The sequence below is a fragment of the Petaurus breviceps genome, unplaced genomic scaffold (assembly GCF_028583685.1).
Source record: "Petaurus breviceps papuanus isolate PSGF00001 unplaced genomic scaffold, PetGlider_PUasm1.0 186, whole genome shotgun sequence".
NCBI lineage: Eukaryota > Metazoa > Chordata > Mammalia > Diprotodontia > Petauridae > Petaurus > Petaurus breviceps.
In genome coordinates this window covers 2,461,229-2,466,785 of record NW_027185798.1, presented here as the reverse complement: position 1 = coordinate 2,466,785, position 5,557 = coordinate 2,461,229, and the positions used below count along the sequence as shown (strand labels likewise).

The 5,557-nt window shown below is 44.9% G+C and overlaps 1 long non-coding RNA gene across 1 annotated transcript in view; it reads right to left on the bottom strand.

Moving 5' to 3' along the window:
- Positions 1-438: 438 nt before the first annotated feature.
- The window catches only part of LOC138162316 (uncharacterized), a 7,943-nt gene continuing 2,824 nt past the window's right edge, over positions 439-5,557 (bottom strand). The window contains exon 2 of the long non-coding RNA XR_011168593.1: positions 439-721. This is a non-coding gene — a long non-coding RNA (uncharacterized lncRNA). The remainder of the gene's footprint in view (positions 722-5,557) is intronic.

Sequence of the window (5,557 nt, the reverse complement as noted above, 5' to 3'; positions counted from 1 at the left end):
AGCAAACAGAAGTGAAGTGACTTGCTCAAGGTCACACAGCTACTACGTGTCAGAAGCTGCATTTGAATTGATCTTCCAGACTCCGGGTCCAGTGTTGTATACACTAAGTCACCTAGCTATCACAGACATCATTTAGCATTATCTATTGCAGATGGTGACAATACACCATCTGACATTCATCTCAGGCTACAGTGTTTGTAGACCTGTATCATTCAGCTGTTCATTTGAGCCTTACAGTAAGGTGAGTGCTAAAGGTGTTATCATACTGATTTTGTAGGTCAAGGAGCAAAGACGTCGGGTGACTGGGCCAGGGACACTGCTAGAAAGATTAGGGGCAGATTTTGAACCCAAATCTTCCCGAGTTCTGGTCCGTACAAAGCTCACGTTACCGCAGTGTCTCCCACCCATTGTCATCACTGAGCTTTTAGGCTCTTCTAGTTTTGTTTTTATTGCTCTGAATAAATACCTTTGTGGAAATGTCTTTTTGGATGAGTTCCTTGGGATTGATTTCCCCAAATGAAGGGAAAACCTTGGGGTGCTGAAGCCAGTTGGTTGTGGAGAGACTAGTAGCAGAAGGATTCTGGGCTTGGTCTGCATTGTCTCAGGTTTACAAGGAGTCTGAGCCAGAATGAAGAGCTGGATTCCAGGGCTGCCTCTGAGCCTTCCCAGCAGAGGATCCTGGGACAAGCTGAGCTGCCTCCCTCAGGGTCACCTTCTTCACCTGGAATTTGTCAGTCAATAAACATTTGTTAAGTACCTAATATATAGCAGGCACCCTACGAAGTTCTAGGGATACGAAAAGAGGCAGAAGACAGTTCCTGGCCTCGAGGAGCTCACTGTCTAATGGGAGAGATGATGGAGAACAATCAGGTACAAACAAGACACATTCAAGAGAAATTGGGCATAACTTCAAGGGGGAGACTCTCGTGTGAAGGCGGACCAAGGAAGGCTTCTTGTACTTACCTCCAAGGACATCAGGAAGAAAGAACCTCATAAAATGGAAATGTAGCACGGCTCCTGGACTGGAAACCAGAAATATCAGGGTTCCAATTCTGCCTTTCACATTTACCTGCTTTGAGAGCAGGACAAATCATTTGAACTTTCAGCTCATCAGTCTCATCTGTAAAATGGGAATAATGCTAGCTAGAGTATCTACCTCAAAGGATTGTTGAAACTTAAAGAAGGCTATGTGGTACAGTGAAAAAGGTATTGTCCCTGTGATCAGTGGACCTGGGTTCAAATCCTGCCTCTGCTACTGCCTGTGTGTTCTTGGGAAAATCACTAAATATATGCTGAGTCTCAGTTTCATTACCTATAAAACGAGTTTGGGCTACTCGAACTCTAGATGGTCACCTGTGGTACTGGGATCTGCTATTGCAGATAATAATGCCTAGCATCCATAAGGGGCTTGACAGCTGACAGATTCTATTACCCCCATTTCACAGAAGAGGAAACTGAGACTGAAAGGTTAAATGACTTGTCTAGAGACTGCACAGCTGGTAAGTATCTAAGGCAAAATTCAAACACAGGTCTTCTTAACTCCCAGCTCCCATACACTATTCTGAACGCTGAGCCATCTAGTTCCCTAAGCATCTCTGGGTATGGGAAAGGGGAGCAATGTGATGTTGCTCAGGAAGCACTGAAATGCATCATGGGGTTATGGATGGAATGCTGGGCTTGGAATCACCAAGATGTGGGTTTAGATCCCCCCTCAGCACACGTTATCTGCATGACCCTGGGTAAATGACTTCATTTCTCTGAGCCTCATCTTCCTTTTCTGCAAAATGGGGCTAAGAATAGCACTTACACTCCAGGGTTAAGGATCAATTAAGGCCATATACATAAAGTGCCCCATAGACCTTAAAGGGCTAGAAAAAGTCCGTTAGTAATTAATATTATGCTGTATTTATGTCATTTGGAATACTTCAAATATTTCTCATTTTGCTCATTGCTATGACTTCCTGACTTTGCCACCTTTCCTTTGTGCATTTTTGGAAGCCGTTTAATTGCGCAGATTTTTTTGCTTATTGCCTCCAGGTTCTACTTAAAATGCCAGTGGGCCCTTGGTACCTCCAATAACACCAGAGGCAGTGGACCAGGCACTACCTAATCAGTCACCTTCCCTGACCCATCTTTGCTCTCTTCCTCTCTCCCTCCTTTATTTTTTCCTCCTCTTCTTCTTCAATGCAAAAGAAATCAAGACAGAAAGAAAACAGACAACAAACATCAGACCTTTTTTTAGGCTGGGAGGGACCGACTCTAAGGGTAGGGAGGGACTTGCAAAACCCTAATAACTGACATTTATAGGTATTAGACAGGGATGGGGAACCTGTAGCCTCCAGGCCAAGTGTGGCCCTCTAGGTCCTCAAGGGCGGCCGTCTGACTGAATCCAAAGGCCGAAGGTTCCCCACCCCTGCATTAGAAGGTTAACAAAGCATTTTACAACATGCCTTCACTTGCTTCCTCAGAACAACTTTGTAAAGAAAGTCCTCCAGGCATTTAAAAAACATTTTGTTGTATTTTTATTTATTTTGAGTATTTCCCAATTATATATATATATATATTTAAAAATCAACTAACTTTTGTTGATATTTTGTGTTTCTTATATCACCAGTTATCCCAAGTAATCCTCTCCTTCCCTGGGATCCATCCCTTAGGATAATTAGGACTTTTTAGAGATGAAAAAAGTATCGAAAAAAATATACACTTTTAAGAAGTCTGAGAACATGTGCAATGTGTAATCCCTCTGGACCTTTCACCTTCAGGAAGGTATTCTTAGTCCCATTTTGAGGTTGTGAAAACCGAGGCTGTTTAGTGATTTGTCAACAGTTATTCAAAAAGCAACCTGTATTAATTGAGCTCCTAATGATGGGGGATGACATTTGTGCTGGACCCCTAAAAGTAAAAGACCCTGTCTTTGGGACCTGGACCCCAAAGCTCCTGAACCCAGATCTCTGGTCTTTTCCTGAGGCCACCAGCCCATTCCAGTCAATAATCCACCATCTGAGAGAAATCACAAACTGCTCAGAGGGAATGTGATTCAGGTGGAGATCTGCACTGGTTAAAAAGCTGAGGACAGTTTTAGCTCTAAGATGGGATCTTCCTGGCTCAGTTTCCCCATTGTGTTCCTTTGAAAAGGAATGTTACACACCTGGCTATTCCTGAGTCTGGCTAGAAGGTGGAATTGATAACTGAATGGCTGGAAAACTGAATGACCTGAATTCTACAGGTGTTTTATCCTGTCATGTTGGTGTAAAGCTTGTCCCTGATTTACCCTTTTATAGCAAATTTTATTTTTTAAATAAAAATGAGAGCAAATGGTCAGTAAAAGATACATGCACAATGCAAGTGTGTGAGATGATGCTGTTGTGACCAGGTCCTGTGCAAAGCACATTACTGAGGCCAGTCCCAATAGCCCCTTTATTGGTCTTCCGGCCCCCCTCCACCTCTCCCAGGGAAATCTTCTATGAAGTGGCTCAAAAGCCTTTCTTATTGAGACCAATTCATACTCCTCTGCCAGGCATTCAAAGTCTCTACTTTATCCTTCTATTCACACTCATCTTGTGACTTTGGGCAAGTCATTTAACCCCAACTGCCCTCTGAAAAGCAAAGAAAATCAAACAAACAAAAAAAGAGGGGGTGGCTAGGTGGTGCAGTGAATAGAGCAGCAGCCCTGGAATCAGGAGGACCTGAGTTCAAATTCGACCTCAGACACCTGACACACTTAACTAGCCATGTGACTTTGGGCAAGTGTAGCAGCAAGCACCCCAAGCGCGTCCTCAGGGTTTGCTGCCCATACAGGTTCTTGGATCTGCTTTGTATAAGGAAAGCAACTCAAAATGGGTTAACAAGCTTACTTTAATCAGTCAGACATATATCGTTTACCTTGTTCAGGGGAAAAAGGTCAGCACCCCAAACTTCAAAATATACAGACAGAATTATCAAGACATTAACAGATCAAGTAGACAGCTTTCCAAACTGTCCAACCATTACATCCATACCCAGTCAACATCTGGGTTTCCACATCTGGGTTTTTCAAAGCCGGGGGACTCTCAACAACGGCTTCCCAGAATTCAGATCAAATCACAGAACACTTCTCAAAGTGAGTCCCAAAACAAAGCTACACATCAGGGTTTATATAGCCTTCTTCTGGCTCAGAGAATGTAACAACCTTATTGACTCACTGGCCAATCAAGAAGTATCTACTGAAAAACAAGCCTCCCTCCCCAGGCTTCAGGTGCATTTTAGCCTAGGGGCAGGGAAGATCTTCCAAATTTGCATTCCCATTACAGCAAGTCCCTCCAAAAAGCAAAACAAAACAAAAATCCAAACAAACACACACACACACCTTATCTCCCTTTTGATTCCATTTTTCCCCACCCTGAGGCACTGTTTGATGATTTGTTTATTGTCTGTGACCCCATTTAGGGTTTTCTTGGGAAGGATACTGCAGTGATTTGCCCTTTCCTTCTTCGGATCATTTTACAGATGAGGAAACTGAGGCAAACAGGGTGAAATGACTTGCCCAGGGTCACAGAACCAGTAAGTGTCTGAGGCTAGATTTGAACTTGGGAAGATAAGTCCAGGGACTCTGGAGGTGAGCTCTGCACATTGCCCCTGAGTTGCCTCTAGCTCTGGGTTAGCTCAGGTCCAATTTCCAATACCTGCAGTACCTTCCCTCTCCACTGGTTGGAGTGCTTTCCATCCTTCAATGCCCAGCCCCAGGTTGACCTTTCCCCTCCAACCTTCTGGTCAGACCCAGAGCTGGAAGGGGTCTGTGGCCATGCCATGTAGTCCTAGCCCAGGATTTTGCACATGAGGACTGAGGACCAGAGCCTCCTCAAAGGTGGCAGGCATCTGAGGGACGATCTCACCATAGCTTCTGTTTCCAGGGTGGTTTTCATTCCAGTAAGCCATGCTGAGTCCTTTGGTTCTGGAGGTTTCTAAAGCAATTGTCCTGTGAGTGTTCAAGCTTTTCTTCTGTCAGGCTCTGGACTTCTCCAAGGCAAAAACTGTTCCTCGAAATGCGCGCCTGTGTCCCATGCCCAGCACAGCGTTGGGAATGCAGGAGACCCTGGGAAGTTTTCCTTCTCATAGCTACGGGTCTGGGTCCCCACCAAGGGCTTTGCAGCCTCTTGTATCCATCATTGAAGATTTCTTCCCTTTTACATCTGAATCCTGCCCTGAACCTGCTCAGATTCTGCCTTCCACCCGCCTCTTCCCTCTCTCCCCTCCAACGGAGCCTTCCAATCCTGGGCTTCAGTTCCTCCCTCTCCCCACTGTACTCTCTGCTTCACTTCTTTCTCTGTACATCTGATGCCAGGGGCAGACCATCTTACCTCACTTCATGGTTCTTTTCTTACATCTTCAATGCCTTTACCAACTTGTTCAGCAAATGATTTTTTCCTGTCAAAAACCTAGCAATTCTCAGGGTGGCTTGGTGGTGCAGTGAGTACAGTGCCGCCCCTGAGTCAGAAGGACCAGAGTTTGGTTCTGGCCTCAGACACCAAACACACACACACACACACACACACACACACACACACACACACACACA